At 40.3% G+C, this 22,076-nt stretch overlaps 2 pseudogenes; both read left to right on the top strand.

Moving 5' to 3' along the window:
• The window catches only part of LOC119284137, a 3,669-nt pseudogene extending 1,926 nt beyond the window's left edge, over window positions 1–1,743 (top strand).
• Window positions 1,744–17,282: 15,539 nt separating this feature from the next.
• Window positions 17,283–18,919, top strand: LOC119284136 (annotated as a pseudogene).
• The last annotated feature ends 3,157 nt before the right edge of the window (window positions 18,920–22,076 follow it).

Here is a 22,076-nt window from a genome sequence, read left to right as displayed (position 1 = left end):
GAGGGGGGGTATTACAAATGCCATATGCTAAGATTAGATGGAACAAAGCATCAAGTGTTGTTATAGATATATGTGCATAGAAAGATTTAGACAGATCACTCCGGTTTTCCTATGTTCAGCATCTTTTTTTTTTCTCAGACATCAATGAGATTGAGCACCCTGATTTGTATCCATGCTCTGGGACTTGCAAGAACAAGCCAGGAGGTTATGACTGTCCATGTAAAAGATGGAAGAAAGGGGACGGGAAAGCAGGAACTTGTGCAGAAAATTTCCCCCTGGTACTAACGTTGGTTGTTGGTAAGCGCACAGGAATATTTTATACAAGTCATCCATGTTTGTCATATTTTAAGCTTTACTTGAGAGATATGTTGCGCGATTAGTTCCGTTTGGATGAACCAACCCATGCCAATAATTTAATGTGGAAGCGAGAAGGCAGCATTGACAACATGAGATGCTAAAAGCTTATGAAAAATATACTTGATTATATCACTTGAAAGTTCAGTTTAAGATGTCCACATTGGCACATTCCTACTTGGTCTTGTACATGTTAACATGCAAAGCAACCTATTCCAATTATTATGCCATGGTTTGTTCTTCGGTTTTTAGTTCTTACATAGGGACATCTTTGGTTCTTAAAGAATATAAACACATAAAAATACTTCTTACATAAGAAGGATATAATTTCCAAAATACGTCAAACATAGGATTATGAAATTCAGATTTGAGCGTGTTTGATTTACACTTGCAGGTGCAATAGGGGGGATTTCTTTCATTTCAATTATGACACTTGCTATTCTTCTTCGCAAAGAGAAAAGAAAGATGAGAGAATTCTATGAAAAGAATGGAGGGCCTACTTTACAGAAGGCAAAACTCATAAAACTTTTCAAGAAGGAGCAACTCAGACCAATTCTAAAGAGTAGAAATCTTATTGGAAAAGGTGGCTTCGGTGAAGTTTACAAGGGTAGCCTTCTTGATATTGGGCTAGTTGCAGTGAAGAAGCCAATCAGCGGTAGCGTGTTGGAGAATAAACAATTTGCAAATGAAGTCATTATCCAATCTCAAGTAATCCACAAGAACATAGTCAGGCTCATAGGTTGTTGCCTAGAAGTTGATATTCCAATGCTAGTATATGAGTTTCTTTCCAAAGGTAGCCTCGATGACATTCTTCACAATAACAATGATGCACCTCTTGACTTGCAAGTGCGTTTACGCATTGCTGCTGAGTCAGCAGATGGTCTAGCTTATATGCACTCAAAAGCCCATACTAGAATCTTACATGGTGATGTCAAACCAGCAAATATACTCTTGGATGATAACTTTGTGCCGAAGATTTCAGATTTTGGCATATCAAGGTTGATTGTGAGAGATAAACAACACACAAATACAGTCATTGGTGACAGGAGCTATATGGATCCAGAGTACCTACGGTCAGGCCTATTGACTGAAAAAAGTGATGTCTACAGTTTTGGGGTCGTGATACTGGAACTTATTAGTAGGCAGAGAGCTACACATTCTGATGGTAATGGATTAGTAGAAAATTTTCTGGAAGCCCACAACGATAACAGAGCTGATGTATTTTTTGATGAGGCATTTACAAGGCCGAGTGATTTGGACCTACTTAGTAGTCTTGCGGTGATCGCTATGAAATGTCTTGAACATGATGTGGATCAAAGGCCATCAATGGTAGAGGTAGCTCAGCGCATTCTTACAATTTATCATTCCCATGTCACATTAATTCAGTGAGTAATATTGTGTTTTAAGTGTGCAATCATATTTATTGTATTTGCTTCACATAATGTATCAGCCCCAGGGACAAAATTATCAAGGTGGGAATATTTATTATATTTTCTTCATAAATAAAAGAATTCCTAATGTGTGAATTCATTGAGTAATATTGTGTTTTCATCTTACAGATATGTGTTATCAATCAAAATCAGTTTTCATTCTTCGGGTTTTAGTTCTTACATAAATGCATCTTTGGTTCTTTAAGAATATAAACACATAGCAATAGCTCTTTAAGAATCTTACATGGTGATCTCAAACCAGCAAATATACTCTTGGATGATAATTTTATGCCGAAGATTTCAGATTTTAGCATATCAAGGTTGATTGTGAGAGATAAAGTACACACAAATACATTCATTGGTGACAGGAGTTATATGGTCCCAGAGTACCTACAGTAGGGCCTACTGACCAAAAAAAAGTGATACCTACACACTACTAGGAAAATGATTGTAGGTGAACTCAAACGAGTGGCGGGCGCTCTATTTCACCTGCCATTGGTGTTTTGGAAAATTTGAACCGGTGGGTAGAAAACTGCGCCCATCATGCTTTTAACACTACAATTGCAGGCGGTATATCCATCACGCCCATCACACCCATCACGCCCGCCACTACTTTATCCATTATCAGTGGCGGGCATCCTTTACCGCCCGCCACAAATATATCTTGGCCACTCACGTCGAAAGACATTAAAAAAAATCAAATGTTTGTAGTAGCGTGCATTGCGGCCTGCCCTCCAACACTTATAGTAAGTGTGAGAAAACTTGAGAAATCATGTTTACTAAACCTACAAAATGGCCAAATTTTAGAATTAGGATTTGAATGGTGTGTACTGAACTTTTAAAAAGTTCAAAGTTGAAATGGTTTAAAAATATTAACTTGAGTGTAGCATGCAACGGTTTTCTGTTCAAACTTGTGGGGAGAGTGTTCACTTTGTACACGAGGTGCATCAAGTTATTGCCATAATTATCTCTAATTTTTACGCACCCTACAAGGGTCCAATGAAGGCACCATAGCAAGTTTCATTGCTTTCGGAGCTCGTTTGCATGCGCTTTCCAACCGAAAAGTGTTTTGCTCTTTTTAGTGGCCGAAAATTCAGTTAATGCCTCGAAAATAGCAAATCTATTGAAAAAGGACAAATTTTAGCATGGCGTTTTGGATGGTCTATATTAACCACTGTTCAAAAAATCTCCCGATTTAGCGATTAATCTTCCGATTTATCGCTAATCAGGGGGTGACCGGTAAGATTATGCCTTATCTTCACTGTTTATCTTTTGAGCTGATTCATCGCTCTGTCAAACAATTTATCGGGAATTTACCGACAAATCGGACCTACTCATAGCATTATGTTTGCAAAAACCAGGTTTATTTGTGTTTTGTGGACCTTGTTATGCAATATGTATTGTTGTCCTATTTTGTTTGTCATTATACAAGGATTCAAATGCTAGGAATCAAGGTAACACTTCTGTCCAATATTGTTTCGGTGTTGAATATAATGTATTTTAGTGTTGGGAACCAGGGATTTGCAAAAAATATCTGATTAATAGTCGACCGATAAAATCGATTAATCGGCTGATTTCTGATTAATCTCTAATCCCAGCTGACCGAGACGACAACGATAAGCGATATCCTCAACATTGATATTAACCATGGGAAAAGTTTGAATTCCAAAAGATTTAGAACAATGTAGTTGCATGTGTAATGCGGCGGTTTCCGTTAAAAACCCGCACACGTAGAGGGAGTGTGTTCAATTTGTACACGAGGTTGATGTCTACTATCGAAATTTATTCTTGACGACATCAATAGAGAACCTTTTCCTCTGTATGAATCTATATTATTCCGTTCCAATTTCTTCCCAAAACTTCCCAAGAAAAATCCCGAATTGGATCCAAAATTGACGGCTAATGTTGCAAAAATAAGAGCTTGAATACCGCTTGTAAATAATCCAAGAAACCTCGCTTTGAGGAATTCGTGGAATAATCCATTTTCATGGAATAATGAATTAAGGAAGAAAGGATCATTCTTAAAACCAGCATTCTTAAGATCAAAGAGTCGGGCGGAAAAAGGGGAGAGCTCCCAATTCCTAGTTCTCCTGTAACTGGATTCCCCGGAACCACGAGAGTCCTTAGAATTTTGTAGGACAGCAGCAAATTTCCCTCAAGTGGATGACTTCAGGTTTAACAATCCGTGGGAGGTGGAGGATAAAGATAGTCCTCGCTCAAACAATCCTGCAACCAAACACAAATAATCTCTTGTGTGCACAACGCACCCAATACAATTGTTAGTTGTCTAGGTGCACTAGTTCGTAAAAGAGGTGATGATAGATGTGTAATATAGACGGTAGAAATGACATTTTATAATATAAACAAATATGACAGCAAGGTAACAAGAAATAAAAATTGGTAAAAACGGTGTCTTGATGCTTAGAAATAAGGTCTGAGATTGATACTTTTACTAGTGCAATCTCTCAACATTACTAATATAATTGAATCATATGATAATCCCTCAAAGTGTGGAAAGAATCACTCCAAACTTCTATTCCTATCACAGAAAGTAGGACAAAACCACGTAGGTAGTAAACCACCTCAAAGTTGTGTTTCCAATCAATCTATTGAACCACCCCAAAGTGTAACGAATAGTTCTAGAGATCATACTACGACAACATCATATGATACCACTAGTAGAAAACGGGACATTAGTCCCGGTTCATAAGGGCCTTTAGTTCCAGTTAGGCAACCAGGACTATGGAATCGGGACTAAAGGCCCTCCATTTTTAGTCCCGGTTGTGTTATGAACCGGGACTAAAGGGGCTCCACGTGGCTGATGTGAAGCGCTTAGGCAGGAGGACCTTTAGTCCCGGTTGGTAACACCAACCGGGACTAAAAGGCCGCCACGCGTCAGGCGCTGCCAAGCGCTGCGGTTTAGTGTTGTTTTTTTGAAAGGAGGGGTTTAGTGTTTTGGAGGGTTTAGGGGTTTCATTTTGTGTTTCCCTTTTCTTTTTGTGTTTACCATTCAATTCTTTTTTTATTTAGGGTTCCCATTTTTATTTTATTTTTTCCATTCAACTCGACGCGAGCTACTACATATAGCAATGAAGGAACCATTACACAGCAACATCATGAATATAGAGAACTGACAACTTCCTCCGTGCTTGGTCAAACAACAAGTTTTCATATATATTCAACACTACTACATATAGTGTTGGGGAACGTTGCAGAAAATTATAATTTTTCCTACGGTTTCACCAAGATCCATCTATGAGTTCATCTAAGCAACGAGTCAAGGGAGTGAGTTTGCATCTACATACCACTTGTAGATCGGATGCGGAAGCGTTCAAGGGGATGGTGATGATGGAGTCGTACTCGCCATGATTCAGATCACCGATGACCAAGTGCTGAACGGACAGCACCTCCGCGTTCAACACACGTACGAGACGGGAGACGTATCCTCCTTCTTGATCTAGCAAGGGGGAAGGAGAGGTTGATGATGATCCAGCAGCACGACGGCGTGGTGGTGGATGTAGCAGAACTCCGGCAGGGCTTCGCCAAGCTGCTGCGGGAGGAGGACGAGGTGTAGCAGGGGGAGGTAGGCGCCAATGCACAGGGTGTGGCTGCCCTCCCCCCTGCCCTCCTTTATATAGGCCCCCAGGGGGGGCGCCGGCCCTGGGAGATTCAATCTCCCAAGGGGGCGGCGGCCAGGGGGGTGGAGTGCCCCCCAAGGCATGTGGTGCGCCCCCCCCCCCCCACCCTAGGGTTTCAACCCTAGGCGCAGGGGGTGGGCCTAGGGGGCGCACGAGCCCACTATGGGCTGGCTCCCCTCCCACTTCAGCCCATGGGGCCCTCCGGGATGGGTGGCCCCACCCGGTGGACCCCCGGGACCCTTTCGGTGGTCCCGGTACATTACCGGGTGACCCCGAAACTTTCCCGATGGCCGAAATACCACTTCATATATATAATTCTTTACCTCCGGACCATTCCGAAACTCCTCGTGACGTCCGGGATCTCATCCGGGACTCTGAACAACATTCGGTATGCTGCATACTCATATTCATACAACCCTAGCGTCACCGAACCTTAAGTGTGTAGACCCTACGGGTTCGGGAGACACGTAGACATGACCAAGACGACTCTCGGTCAATAACCAACAGCGGGATCTGGATACCCATGTTGGATCCCACATGTTCCACGATGATTTCATCGGTTGAACCACGATGTCGAGGATTCGATCAAACCCCGTATACAATTCCCTTTGTCAATCGGTACGTTACTTGCCCGAGACTCGATCGTCGGTATCCCGATACCTTGTTCAGTCTCGTTTACCGGCAAGTCACTTTACTCGTACCATAATGCATGATCCCGTGACCAACCACTTGGTCACTTTGAGCTCAATATGATGATGCATTACCGAGTGGGCCCAGAGATACCTCTCCGTCATACGGAGTGACAAATCCCAATCTCGATCCGTGTCAACCCAACAGACACTTTCGGAGATACCTATAGTGCACCTTTATAGTCACCCAGTTACGTTGTGACGTTTGATACACCCAAAGCACTCCTACGGTATCCGGGAGTTACACGATCTCATGGTCTAAGGAAGAGATACTTGACATTGGAAAAGCTCTAGCAAGCGAACTACACGATCTTGTGCTATGCTTAGGATTGGGTCTTGTCCATCACATCATTCTCCTAATGATGTGATCTCGTTATCAACGACATCCAATGTCCATAGCCAGGAAACCATGACTATCTTATGATCACAATGAGCTAGTCAACTAGAGGCTCACTAGGGACATATTGTGGTCTATGTACTCACACGTGTATTACGATTTCCGAATAATACAGTTATAGCATGAACAAAAGACAACTTATCATGAACAGGGAAATATAATAATACTTTTATTATTGCCTCTAGGGCATATTTCCAACATATAGTACACGTTCATGCATATATACAATATAACATCTCTTAGTATCCCTAATATCTAATTACCAAAATTGCATTCCAATTCCCGATGTTATTCTTCAGTTTTAGCTATGACCTCTTGAAGTAAGCATCCCGCCAATTCCTCCTGAATTGCTCGTGTCGGATCCTTTGGTAGGAGATCATCCCGCATCCATTCGATCTAATTTAAAGAAGGGGGTCAATATATATGAATGAAACTCATAGTGCGGCATTTCGGTACCCAGGCTCATCTGCACCCACTCAAAAAAAATCACAAAAAACTCAAAAAAAATCCAAAAGAAATTTGCATGGAAGAAAATTTATCAGGTGAGGTCTGCTCCAAATTTTAGGTCATTTGGACACCTGAGCAGCTCTCAGCAAAAAAGAGAAATCATGTCAAAATTGTGCATGAACAGATTTTTACAGACACCGAATTTGTCTTTTTGGCCGAGAGCTGCTTACATGTCCAAATCTTTAAAAATTGGAGCGAACCTGACGCATCAAATTATCTACCACACAAAAAAATTGTAATTTTTTGAATTTTTCTAATATTTGTTTTGATTTTTTTCGTCAGGGTGGGTGCAGCTGAGCCTGAGCTCAGAAGTGGATTACCGTGAAAACTCAACACAATTGATGGTAATAAAAAAATTCAGATAAATTATTCCTGTCTCCATGCCTCAAGCTTTTTACGAGAATAGAGTTCAGTCAAAATAAATCAAGAATGATAATGGTATCGAAACAAGAATCAAAGAGATGCGCAGACCTAGCTAGTACTACTTACATTTTGTAGTCGCGCAGCTCCTCTTTCCATTCACCACTAGCTTCCTTGGGAACTTTTTCCAAACCCTGCACGGCAATGAAAATGAATAAAGGAGTTACTAATTACTTTATATTAGGAAAAGAACGAAAGTTGCCGATATAGTGCGATAATGATTGAAATTAGCTCTAGAGCATTTCTCTTAGGGCTGCACACATGTGAGGGTCTTTATGTTTCGAGTCAATGACAAGTACTAATCCCGCGTCAAGCTGAAGGACTAGTAGAGTAAAGTGGAACATGTGCATGCATAACTCATCAATTAAATTAAAGATTGAGTAAGCGAAACAGAATGTGTTCAAGACAGTAACACTCACTTGAAGTTGTAAGGAAATAGTACTTCCCTCTGGTTTGTTGTGCAATGAACCTACTAGGGAAATGCCTATACACAGGAGCTTAGTAGTAGCGTTGGTTATGGGGCCAGCGCTACTGCCACTTAGTAGTAGCTCTGGTTGACAACCCGTGCTACAGGTACCAGAGTAGCAGTAGCGATGGGCCCCATGGCAGCGCTACTGCTAAGTGGTCCCATGGCCACCGGTAGGGGTTACACGTAGTAGTAGCGGCTGGCTGGAACCAGCGCTACTGCTAGAGATATAGCAGTAGCGCTGGGCCACCAGCCAGCGCTACTGCTAATGATACCTTATCCTCTCCCCCGCTGGCCCGATTGATCACTCTCCCTCCCACACTCTCATCTCGTCCAACCCCCGGTGCTGCCACCGCCCGCCGCCGTCGTCCTCCCGCCGTCGTCGCCCGGTATGTATTCCTCCCTCCCTTCTCTTTCCATCACTCCCTCCCTTCGACCCTACCTCTCCCTCCATCCCCTGCCCTTCTCCCTCCCTACTCCCTCCCTTTATCCCTCGCCCTTCTCCCTCGCATCCCTCTCCCTCTGACCCTCTCCCTCCCTTTGATCCCTCCTGCATTGCATAGATAGATGGATAGATAGATGAATGGATAGATAGATGGTTAGAACAATGGGTTTTTTATATATTGCGTAGATAGACAAACAGATGGATAGATGGATGGATGGATATATAGATAGATGGATGGATGGATAGATGTTAGGGTTAGAACTAGGGGATTTTTAGTAAATGTATAGGTATTTTCATTTTTTAGGGTTAGAACAAGGTTTTACCAATTTTTAGAGTTGGAACTAGGTTTAGACAAATGGATGGATAGATGGGCAGTACAAATTATTAGGGTTAGAACTAGGTTTTATAAGTTTAAGAGAGAGTTTAGACATATGGTTTCACTAAGTCCTAGGATGATGATAATAATGTTTTGTTTATATTTTGTTTTTGCAGAAATAAAGGAGCCCATGTCGTCGCCGCCGCCGTCCCCGTCACAGGCCCCCTCCAACCGTGAGGTGAGACTAGCCAAATCTCCATGTCAATATAAATCCTATAAGATATTTTGAAATGTTTTTGTTCATATTGTCAACCATTGAAATGCAATGACCATCAAGTTTGAATGCAAATAGGATATGTCCTCCGAATGGCCTATGTTTTGCCGGAGTGTTGATTAATTTCCATTCCGGCAAATATCAGGCACTCGATATATCCTTTTTTTAGAAAATTTCATGCCGGATTTTTCCGTGAATTTTGGCATGACTTGTGCTAGAATATGTAGGAAATATCGAGTGGCCTGGATTTTCTAGGAAGATAATTAAACGACATTTCGGGTTGACTTTAAGTCTATCAAGGCTCCATATCTAGAGAAAGTCTGCACCATATATGAGAGAGGAAGAAACCCGACTTTTTTTGTGGGGGTTGTTTCTCCTTCTTCTCCTTGTGCTAGACCTTTGTTAGGCACTAGGGGAAGGAACAGTAACGACCATCACCGACGGTCGAAAAATCAGTAAGGGAGTGTGTCCACCATATATGAGAGAATGAAGAAGAATGCTGACTATTGTCGTGGGGGTCGCTTCTCCTTCATTCCCGTGTGCTAGACATTTTGGTTTAATGCACTCAGGGACGAAGGGAGGAGCGACCATCACCAACGGTCGAATATATACACCACGTCTGCTGAGAGTTTTCAAAAAAAACTCGACAAACCGATAGTCAACCCGTGCTGAATAATAATGATCTAGTTTAGTTTTTGTAGTACATATATTGAATTTTAGAAGTTTAATCTTTGAATTATGAACATAGGAAATGTCGTCGGACGAAAGTCCCGGGGAGTGCTCCTGGTGCGGCGACAATCGGGGTCTCTGCAACAGGCAGCACTTGGTAGAAGGTCGGCGCTTCAGCATTAAGCTCGAGGAGGACTTCGATTGTGAAACGGTACACTACGACACAAAGTGTTTTATTCGTAATTAAGCTCGACTTCTACTACTTCAACATGTAATTTTTGTCTTTTACAATTCGACTAGCTTATCCCATGCCATGCAAGACGCTATGTCTTGGAGAGGATGGGTTTTGAAGACCATGAGAGGAATGAAACAAAGAAAATTCATGTCAGGACCCATCATGATATGGATTTTGAGGTAAATCTATACAATTCTGAGAGTGTATCCAATTTTGGTTTCCCGGATTGGGAAGCACTTTGCAAGATGTATGATTTTCAAAAGGGTATGTTTTTCACCATGGATCTTGGTGATCCTGACATCGAGGTAGACAATTTGGACATTTGGGTCCTTGTTGATATGCTTCCAATTCTACCGCTATGTGAGTTTCTAAAACATAGTTATTAAGTAATTTATATTGTTTATTTCAAAATAGGTGACAACTTATTTCTATTGATACCTTATTTTCATTCTTCAAAGAATGTGCAGAAGATGGTAGAGAGAACCTACTACACCGATGGCTCTGAGTTAACTTACCAGGAGAAAAATCATCTGGTCGCATTTTGTACTAATCTTGAGAATTACAATGTCTATTATCAAACTCCTCCACATTATGGTCAATATGTGCCACTAGTGCATGTGTCGAATTATGCTAACATCCATGGAGATTTCATGGTAAGATTTTTTAGTATTACGACATTTCTGCATCTTTTGCATAAATTCTTCTAAAATTGAACTAGATTGCTAACTACGAAGTTATTACTATGCTTTTCAACAGATAATCACACATGAGTGTGTACCTCAGCTGATGTTTCAGAAAGGTCGCCTTGATGTTTTGAATATACAACCATGTCATCCTACGAATCACTGATGTTCATATCAGATTTCTAAAAGCAATGAAGACATGACAATCAAAGTTTGGAACAAATGTATGGCCACTCGTAAGGAGGTACTTGGAAGCAACATTAGGCGAAGTGCAAGAACTGGAGACAGGATAATCTCCATTCTCCATAATGAAGAGTCAGGGCCTATCTTGTTTTATGCTATTTTACCTAAGAGAAGGTAGTAGGTTCTAGCTAATACTCATGATCATGTGCGATCATGTGCTAAGAACAACTAAGTATGATTGACCATGATGATGATGTGGTATCGAGAAGAAGTTGTATGATCGATGATGATGAGTCTGACTTGTTATTATGATACCAATGATGATTTATTTATTATTATGATCAATGATGCATGATGCTAAGTTGTTATATGAGCATGATGAGTTATTATATATATCAGTAGGTCAAATGGACATGGAATTGATTCAAGTGAAAGAAGCATGTGGTGCACATCGAAAGTACTAAATCCAAACTAGATCAAGTTAGGATTAGTAGTACTTTTGACATGCACCACATGTTGCCTCCACTTGAATCTACTCCACGTTCATTTCACCTACTGTTATATATAATAACTAATCATGATCATAAAATCATATGATGAAGTATTGTATATAAAACCACAAGGGTAAATAAGCTGTATTTTCAAAAATACAGGAAAAGTTAGCAGCAACGCTTTCCAGAAGAAACACTACTGCTATTTTCTATTATCTGTAGCGCTTTACCAGATAAAGCGCTACTGCTAACTTGGTATAGCAGTAGTGCTGGCATTCCAGTGCTACTGCTAACAGTTAGCTGTAGCACCTTAGTGGTAGCGCTTGTACAAGCACTACTGCTAGCTACAAAACAAGCACTACTACTAGGGTTTTCCCTAGTAGTGAACGCCCTTAGCAAGTTATCCTCTGTTTCCTTGGTGTTGTGTTCTACTGTATATTCATGTATGTTATTTGGGTTAATGAACCCAATGTCCCAGATTTGTCCTCTTTTGCATTTGAGAATCTTCATTCTGCATAATATAGTGAGGATGATTATACATGCAATGAATGAGCTGAGCTAGAGACTTAATTATAGAAATAATACTTACAGAAAATAGCAACTGACAATAGATTTTCCCGTGGTGTCTTGATTGTATAACTGAAATAATTCATCAAATTCAATGTACATCTCCTCATATCCAATGAAGTAATGCTCATCTGTATATCCCACCATGATCATGTTGCTCCCTTTGTTTGAGTATTCCATGTACCACTGATGCAATCTTTGCATATGTGTGAGGCTTCTCGTGTTGGTATCTGTATGCTAAATCAGCCATGGGGAAGTCTCGATGCTCGCCTAAGTATTGACCAAGAGTGAAACCAATATCATGGGCCGCTACCTCCGTATCATAATCAATATCGGAAAACACTTTGAGCGGGGGGCACAATTGTTTTCACCCTTGCACTACTACTTCCCGCCTGTTGCACATGTTCTTTATGTGACTTGATAATAAAGCGGTCATAGTTTGATGGCAGCGGAGGCGGCGGTGGTCGCGTAAGGTTTTTCAGACATCGCTTCACTTTTGTCGGATCTATTTTCTCCTTTGGCTCCCTTCCCGAGTTACCGAAGACATACTCAATGATTACATGACCATGGGCGTTTGAGCCGCCAAACAAGTCATCCATTGGTGAGTTCCAGGCTCTGAATGCCCTCCTCAATCTCAAGAGGGAGAAGTTATAGTTTTTACGGATCCTCTGCTCCGCGGCTTTTCACCGCCCGGCTCAAAACTCTTCCGAGACGTTCTGCACTTTTATAACCTTCATCCACAAGATATTGGTCCCAATTCAGTCTCCTATATATGCAACTTTCAAGTGTTCTCTGAGGTATATCTTGGTGAAGAACCCTCTATTGATCTGTTCAGAGATTACTACTATATCAATTGTCAAACGGAGATGTCCGAGAGGCTTAGTCTGGAGCTTGGAGGCATTTATATTTAGAGACGGAGGGATTTAACGTTCCCATCAGCTGCCTTGCCCAGTCATCCCAAAGACTGGAATTATACTTGGTTCTATTGCAAGTATACTTCCCCCGAAGGAGAGAACCCTCTGTCGGGTGATACATCTCCAACGTATCTATAATTTTTTATTGTTCCATGCTATTATATTATCATTCTTGGATGTTTTACAATCATTTTATATCATTTTTTGGTACTAACCTATTGACATAGTGCCCAGTGCCAGTTGTTGTTTTCTGCATGTTTTTTACATCGCAGGAAATCAATATCAAACGGATTTCAAACACAGGGAAACTTCTTGAGGATTTTTTTGGGGCTAGAAGACATCTAGTGGGGCAAGGAAGCACCTAGGGGTGCCTCGAGGGGGGCAGCACCCACCAGGTTGTGCCAGGAGGCCTAGGCGTGCCCTGGTGGGATGTGCCCACCTCGGGTCCCCCTGAACCGCCTCTTTGCTCTATAAATAACCAAACATTCCAGAAACCCTAGGGGAGTCGACGAAGATCAATTCCAGCCATCGCAGAGTCCAGAACCACCAGATCCAATCTAGACACCATTACGGAGGGGTTCACCACTTCCATTGGCGCCTCTCTGATGATGTGTGAGTAGTTCTTTGTAGACCTACCGGTCTGTAGTTAATATCTAGATGGCTTCCTCTCTCTCTGTTGATTATCAATACAATGGTCTCTTGGAGATCCATATGATCTAAGCCTTCTTGTGGTGTGTTTGTTGGGATCCGACGAACTTTGAGTTTATGATCAGATCTATGTTTTTATCCATGAAAGTTATTTGAGTCTTCCTTGATCTCTTATATGCATGATTGCATATAGCCTCGTATTTCTTCACCGATACTTAGGTTTTTGTTTGGCCAACTTGATCTATTTATCTTGCAATGGGAAGAGGTGCTTTGTAGTGGGTTCGATCTTACGGTGCTTGATCCCAGTGACAGAAGGGGAAACAATATGTATGTATCGTTGCTACTAAGGATAAAATGATGGGGTCTATCTCTACATAGGTAGATCTTGTCTACATCATGTCATCATTCTTATTGCATTAGTCCGTTTCTCCATGAACTTAATACACTAGATGCATGCAGGATAGCGGTCGATGTGTGGAGCAATAGTAGTAGATGCAGGCAGGAGTCGGTCTACTAATCTTGGATGTGATGCCTATATAATGATCCTTGCCTGGATATCGTCATGATTATTTGAAGTTCTATCAATTGCCCAATAGTAATCGTTTTCCCACCGTTTGCTATTTTTCTCGAGAGAAGCCACTAGTGAAACCTACAGCCCCCGGGTCTCTTTTCATCATATTTGCATTTGGAATCTATTTTCCTTTGCATTTATTTTCATATCTATTAAACCAAAAATACAAAAATACCTTGCGGTAGTTTTACCTCATGCTATTTGCCTATTTTGAGGTGCCGTACCTAAAAGGGATTGACAACCCCTTTAACACGTCGGGTTGCAACTATTTGTTATTTGTGTGCAGTTGTTGTTTACATGGTGTGGGGAGGTTCTCATACTGGTTCGATAACGTTGGTCTCATCACTGAGGGAAATACATACCTTCGTTATACTGCATCATCCCTTCCTCTTTGGGGAAGTACCGACGTAGTTCTAGCAGACATCAAAAGGAATTTTTGCCGACGTTACCGGGGAGGATCTTCAACATCAATCAGGTTTCTAATCACAAATCTCATCTCCTCGCAATTTACATTATTTGCCATTTGCCTCTCATTTTCCTCTCCCCCACTTCACAAAAATTTGCCGTTTTATTTGCCCACTTTTTCGTTCACCATTTTTTCGTCAGATCTCTTATTTGCTTTAACTTGTCACCATGAGTGACTTTCGTATGGCAGTAAAAGATGATGGCCTAACTACTAAAATGGAGCGTATGGGTAATCTGATGTCAAAACTTTTGTCTTGGGGCTCCGAAATTTTATTGGAAAAGAACATATCCAAGAATTTTTTAGTTGTGTCCGAAAATTAAGAATTGATGATATTCCTATACTTAAAAGAACTAAATCTTATGTGGAAGCTATTTCGGCACTTGTTTTGAAACTTGAAACGAGATTTATTCGTACTCATCCTACCTTGCAAAGATTGTTCTATGAGTTTCCCGTTATAAATGATCCCAAAGCTAAAAAGTTAGCCACTCTTGTTTTGATGAATGAATTTGACTACATAATACGGGAAGCTAGGGAAATCTTTGATTTTTTATGGCATGAATCGTGAAAAACCCGTGATTGATGAAATTCTTTATAATAGTGATGATGCCTTAAGAAATTTGCATGGAGATAACCAAATCTTTGATGAGAATCTTAAAAAGCAAGTCCCCGTTTTAGATATGATCCAACAAGTTTTTAATGATGTTAATCAACACTATTCTTGGATCACTGCCGGAAATAAAAATGGGTTATGATAAAAAAACAACATGATAGTGCTAATGTTTCCATGGATAATGTGTTTTATGTGGGAGAGGCATAAAGAGGTAGCGCTTTTTGGGAGGCAACCCAATGAATCAATTTATTTTTGCTTTTTGCTTTCTGTTCTTGTGTGTTAGCACAGTTATGATACTGTTATGATTGTGTTTTTTGTGTTTTAGTAAGTGTTTATTCCAAGAAAGGCCTTTGGGAAGATTTGGATGAAAGTTGATTTGATCTTCCTGAAAAAACCGAAACTTTTGCGCTCACGAGATTATTTTTCATTTTTAACAGAATAGTACTTTTGAGTTGATTCTTTTTGAAGAACATTAATAGATAAATTTCTCACGTCCACCAATTTATTTCAGAATTTTTGGATTTATAGAAGTATTAGAAATATTCAGATTGCTACAGACTGTTCTGTTTTCTTTGCGTTGTGTGCTTGTTTTGATGATTCTATGGTTTTCTTTGATGAATTTTTGCCATAGAAAAATTGGACTACAGTAGATATAATTCAAGAACAAAATAATAATAGGTTTTCAATAGTAGTTATAGTAGTGGTTTGTTTTCTTATACTAACGTATGTCACGAAGGTTTTGTTGAACTTTGTGTGATTGAAGTTTTCATGTTTTGGGTGACCTTACGATGGATGAAGGAATAAGGATTAGAAAAAGGCTAAGCTTGGAGATGCCCGAGGCACCCCAAGATAAGATTCAAACAAGTAGCAAGCAAGTAAGCTTGGGGATGCCCCCGAGTGGCATCCCCACTTTCTTCTAACAACCATCGGTATTTTACTTGAACCTATATTTTTATTCGTCACATACTATGAGTTTTGCTTGGAGCATCTTGTATGATATGAGTCTTTGCTTGTTTTGCTTTGTGTTCTAAGTCTTGAATCCTTGCTGGCAGGGCCGGTCCTAGGGGGGGCGAATGGGGTGGCCGCCCCGGGCCCCAAAAAGGCAGGGGCCCCCTCCCAGGTATACGTACGTAGGTACGTACAAGCTTTGACAGGAAAAAATTTCTTAGCACCTCGCTCAGCTTCCCGTGCTAGCCTAAGACGGTAAAACCAATACGTTGGGCCTGGCCCATGTTTGCACGAACTCACGTGGAGTCGTGGAGAACTGCACATCGGAGAGGAAAAGGAATGACTGGATTGATTTCCTGTAACTTAGGAATTAGGATCGGTCTTTCCTAAAAAAAGAATTAGGATCGGTCGTTCTGCTGTTCCTGTTCATATCTTCGACTCTCCTCCTCACGAACGAACGACGCGACGACTGTAGCAGGCCACGAACAGGATCTCTTCGACCGTGCTCCCTTCCCTCGCATGATCTTGGTCCTATTTCTTTTCTTTCTAATCCTGATTCCCAATTTCTCAATCGATCGAATGGATTAACAGGGAATTGTTTTTAGGGCACTCGAATCATTCGCCCACGTTGCCAGATTAGAATTACAGAGAGAAGGTAATATACCATGCCCTATCAGATTCTCATTATATTAGATGATCCTCTGTACTTAATCTAATATTTTAATTAGCTTTGCGCTTATTTTAAAAGTGAATTGTTCCTTTCAATTTTAGCAGGGTCATGTCGAGTACAAGTAGAAAGTATCCATTCGGAAGTCATAAAAGAAAGAAGAAGGAGGAGGTAGATGGGGAGAAAGAAGCATTGAGCGGATCTTTTTTTAAATATTGTAAGAGCGATGCGAGCACGCCAAGTAATCTAGACGAGTTGGCGATAGTTCTTGCGGGTGACAAAACTGATGGCAATCCGGAAGATGATGGTCATACTCCTACAGAAGGCGATGCTGATGTCAACATGGATGATAGCAATGTGAGTGATCATGAGCCCATATTTAATTCATCCGCGGAAGAATCTACTAGTGTTGTGAGGAACCAATTAGTGTGGATATTTATGATCCAAGAAATTGGGGTAATCTTGATAACAAAGCGAGGGACATATTAGTGGAAAAGGGGCCTAAAAGGGAAGAAGAAAACACTAAATATCCTTTGGATGAGAATTTAAGAGATTTTTCATATAGCCATTACTCAAGAAAGATGAGCAATGGAGAGGTCCGTGATAGAAAATGGTTAGTTTTTTTTTAAAACACACAAACAAAGTGTTTTGTTTTTGCTGTAAGCTTTTCAATTCTGATAAATGCAAAAGTGCAATGGGGAATGATGGGTTTTGTGATTGGAGGCATATTAATGAGAGACTGAAAGAGCACGAAGCTAGTGTCGACCATATTACCAACATGAATTCTTGGAATGAACTGAGAGTTAGACTGAGCAAGCATGAGACAATTGACAAAGACTTACAACTACAAATCACAAAGGATAAGGAACGCATAAGGCAAGTTTTGTTAAGAATTGTTTCCATTGTGAAATTTCTTGGTAAGTGCAATTTGGCTTTTAGAGGATCCAGTGAGCAACTTTATGATGATTGTAATGGAAATTTTTTAGCTTGTGTGGAGATGGTTGCAGAGTTTGACATGGTAATGCAAGACCATCTTAGGCGTATTCAAAACAAAGAGATCCATCACCATTATCTTAGCCATAAAATTCAAAACGAGTTGATTTCTCTTATGGCTGGTGACATTACAAATTCTATTATCAAGATTGTCAAAGTGGCCAACTATTTCTCAGTTATCCCAGATTGTACCCCGGATGTGAGTCATCAAGAACAAATTAGTTTGTTGGTTCGATGTGTTCATATGTCTGATGGAAAAATACAAATTGTTGAGTACTTCCTTGCTTTTTGGTAGTGGAGGACACATCTGGTTTGGGAATTTTCAAGGTATTGGTTGATTCTATGAAGTCCTTTGATCTTAATATTGATGATATTAGGGGCCAAGGTTATGATAATGGATCCGACATGAAAGGAAAATACAAGGGCATGCAAAGTCGGTTGCTTGAGACAAATCCAAGAGCTTTGTATATGCCATGTGCTTGCCACAGTCTTCATCTTACCCTTTGTGATATGGCTAAATCTTATGGTAGAGTTATTTCTTTTTTTGGAATTGTGCAACGAATACATGTATTATTCAGTGGTTCTACAAAAAGATGGAAAGTTTTTGTTAGCCATGTGAAAGATTTGAGTGTGAAATCTTTGAACAATACTCATTGGGAGAGTCGTATCAAAAGTGTTAAAGCAATTAGATTTCATGCTCCTAACATAAGATCAACTTTACTTGAGTTAAGTGAAGATAGTGGTACAAAACCAAACGATAGGAGTGATGCTAAAAATTTGTTTGATGTGCTTGGCAGCTATGAGTTCATACTTGGCATGGTCATTTGGCATGACATTCTATTTGTTGTAGATTCGGTAAGAAGGAAGCTGCAATCACCATCCATGTGCATTGAGACTGCCTTAAAGCAAATAGATGGTATGAGGACTTATTTTGACACTTATAGAGATGAAGGGTTTGATTCTAGTGTGATCATTGCCAAATAAATCGCAGCTGAAATGGCTGTAGAACCATCATTTCCAGTAAAGCGCCGTGTTTCTTGGAAGAAACAATTTGGTGAAGATGACAGTGATGAAGCGATATTGGAAGCTGAGAAGGATCTTAAAGTCAATTATTTCTTGATTATGGTTGATAAGGCGACCACTTCACTGAAAATTAGATTTGACGAACTTGACTCATTCAAAAATATATTTGGATTTTTAATGAGTTCAACGGCCTTGAAGTCATTGGACTGTTCTGAACTTAAAGACAGTTGTACAAAATTTGCAAGTGCTTTCTCTTCAGGTGGTTCATCTGATGTTGATTTAAATGATCTGATTTCTGAGTTAATTGTTATGTAGTCAACTTTTCCCGATAGAACAATGTATGCTATGGAGATTTTTGAGTTTGTGAGGGAAGCAGATTGTTATCCAAATATTGCTATTGCATACCGGATGTTCTTTACTATGCTTGTTACAGTGGCATCAGCTGAAAGAAGTTTTTCAAAGTTGAAATTGTTGAAGAACTACTTGAGATCTACAATGTCGCAAGAGAGGTTAAATGGCTTGGCAACTTTATGCATCGAGAAAAATTTTCTTGATGAAATTGATATTGATACTATCGTTAGTGATTTTGCATCTCAGAATGTTAGCAGAAAATTTTGAAGGTGATATGCACAATCATTTTAGATGCACTTAATTATTTTCTCTGATACAAATTATATGTACATATGATGATTATTAATTAGGCATTTATACTAAGGGCCCCGAAGGTCCTGTGATCGTAGTTTCGCCCCGGGCCCCCAAAATCTCAGGACCGGCCCTGCTTGCTGGACACACCTTTTTGAGAGAGCCAAAAATTATGTTATGCTTGCTCCTATGCTTCACTTCAATTTTTGAGCCATGGGTTTGCTCTAGTGCTTCACTTATATCTTTTTGAGCATGGTGTTGTTTGTTATTTTTGAAGAAATGCTCTCATGCTTCACTTAGATTTATTTGGAAGTTAGTAATTTTTTAAGGAATTCTCTCTTGCTTCACTTAGATTATTTTGAGAGAAAGAAAAATTATGCTCATGATCTTCACTTATATTTGTTTGAGATTATCAAAAGCAACATATGAAATTAGTCCCAAAGTGATAGATATCCAAGGAGGATATAATAAAAACTTTCATGAAGATCATTGGACAAAATAAACTTAATTCTTAGTAATGGTTTTGAGATATGACGATATGATATGTGAGTCATGTTGATGAGTAATTGGGCTTTAGTAAGAATACTGGTGTTAAGGTTTGTGATTCCCTATGCAAGCATGAAAGTCAATATATATGCAATGAAATTTATATCCTACTTATGGTGCATTATTCGATGTTACTTATGCTTACTGCTTGGGTATGAGTTTTTTCGCTTTTTGGTTGGTCGCTTCTCAACATTTTTGCTAGCCTTCATTTTGCACTAAGTATGATCACTACTTGTGCATCCAAAACCCTTTAAACCAGTTTTGCCTTATGAGTCCACTATACCTACCTATATGCGGTATTTCAATGCCGTTCTAAGCAAATTTGCATGTGCCATCTCTAATTTTCAAAATAAATTTCTCTTTTGTGTGCTCTATCGCTTGCGAGGCGGTGAAGGGTGACCAATATTTTCCATGGTAGATGTGTTATTCTCACGATGAGTGTTTATTGATAAACCACAAGTATAGAGGATCAATTGTAGCCTCTTTCGATAAGTAAGAGTGTCGAACCCAACGAGGAGCTAAAGGTAGAACAAATATTCCCTCAAGTTCTATCGACCACCGATACAACTCTACGTATGCTTAACGTTCGCTTTACCTAAAACAAGTATAAAACTAGAAGTACTTTGTAGGTGTTGTTGGATAGGTTTGCAAGATAATAAAAAGCACGTAAATATAAACTAGGGGCTGTTTAGATAAAGAAGCAATAAAGTAAATATGACGAGTGTGGAAAAGTGGTGGTAGGAGTTGTGAAATTGTCCCTAAGCAATTGATTACTTTACTAGACCGATAGCAAGTTTTATGTGGGAGAGGCATAAGCTAACATACTTTCTCTTCTTGGATCATATGCACTTATGATTGGAACTCTAGAAAGCATCCGGAACTACTAAAGATCATTAAGGTAAAACCCAACCGTAGCATTAAAGTATCAAGTCCCCTTTATCCCATACGCCACAACCCCCTTACTCGAGTTTATGCTTTTGTCACTCAAGCAACCCACTATAAGTGAATCATGAACGTATTCCAACACCCTACAGCGGGAATACCTCATGCTTGCGTGACACAGAGAGCACCATAGGACAACAACATAACCACACGCAAATTAAACCAATCATAGCAATTCACCAATCACCGATAGGACAACGAAAATCTACTCAGACATCATAGGATGGCAACACATCATTGGATAATAATATGAAGCATGAAGCACCATGTTCAAGTAGAGGGTACAGCGGGTTGCGGGAGAGTGGACCGCTGAATATACATGGGGGAAGGTGATGGAGATGTTGGTGAAGATGGCGGAGGTGTTGGTGTAGATCGCGGTGATGATGATGGCCCCCAGCGGCATTCCGACGCCACTGGAAGCAAGGGGGAGAGAGCCTCCCCCCTTCTTCTTCTTCTTCCTTGACCTTCTCTCTAGATGGGAGAAGGGTTTCCCCTCTGGTCCATGGTCTCCAAGAGCCCCTCCAAGATTGGATCTATCTCTCTGTCTCTCTCCGATCTGTGTTCCCAGATTCTGCCCTTTCACCGTTTCTTATATATCCGGAGATCTGTAACTCCGATTGGATTGGAACCTTCGCCATGATTTTTTTTTCCCAAAAAATAGCTTTCTTGCGGCAAAAGAAGAGCAGTAACCGCCTTACGGGGTGCCCACGAGGGTCAGGGGCGCGCCTGTCCCCCTGGGGCGCGTTCTCCTGCCTCGTGGCCCCCTCGAGCACCGTCTCGTGTTGATTCTTCTTCCCAAAAATCATAAATATTCCAAAAATATTCTCCGTCCGTTTTTATCCCGTTTGGACTCCGTTTAATATGGGGTTTCTTCGAAACATAAAACATGCAACAAACAGGAACCGGCACTGGGCACTGGATCAATATGTTAGTCCCAAAAATAGTATAAAAAGTTGCCAAAAGTATATGAAAGTTGAACAATATTGGCATGGAACAATCAAAAATTATAGATACGACGGAGACATATCATTTATTCACTTGTCATTGCACGAGTGTACGGCAAAGGTATTAGGGATGCCCAGTCCTGAAATGAAAAATGAATTTACTTTATGTTGTCAAATAATAAACTCCTTGGAAAGTGTTGGTATGGAGGGCACCCGTGGATATGGTTAGCCATGGACAGTCAAAGTAATGGTGGAAAAAGGAATAAATTTTATTTTCTATTTGGAAACTGCCTATGATGTGTCTACCATGGAAAGTATTGAGATCTCTAAGTTATTTTCGTTGGTGGGAAAAGTATGCCTCTCAAAAAAAATTTTATCTCTCAATTTAAGCTTTGAGC

This window comes from Triticum dicoccoides, chromosome 4A, assembly GCF_002162155.2.
Source record: "Triticum dicoccoides isolate Atlit2015 ecotype Zavitan chromosome 4A, WEW_v2.0, whole genome shotgun sequence".
In the NCBI taxonomy this organism is placed as follows: domain Eukaryota; kingdom Viridiplantae; phylum Streptophyta; class Magnoliopsida; order Poales; family Poaceae; genus Triticum; species Triticum dicoccoides.
This window is presented reverse-complemented; position numbering and strand designations above follow the sequence as displayed.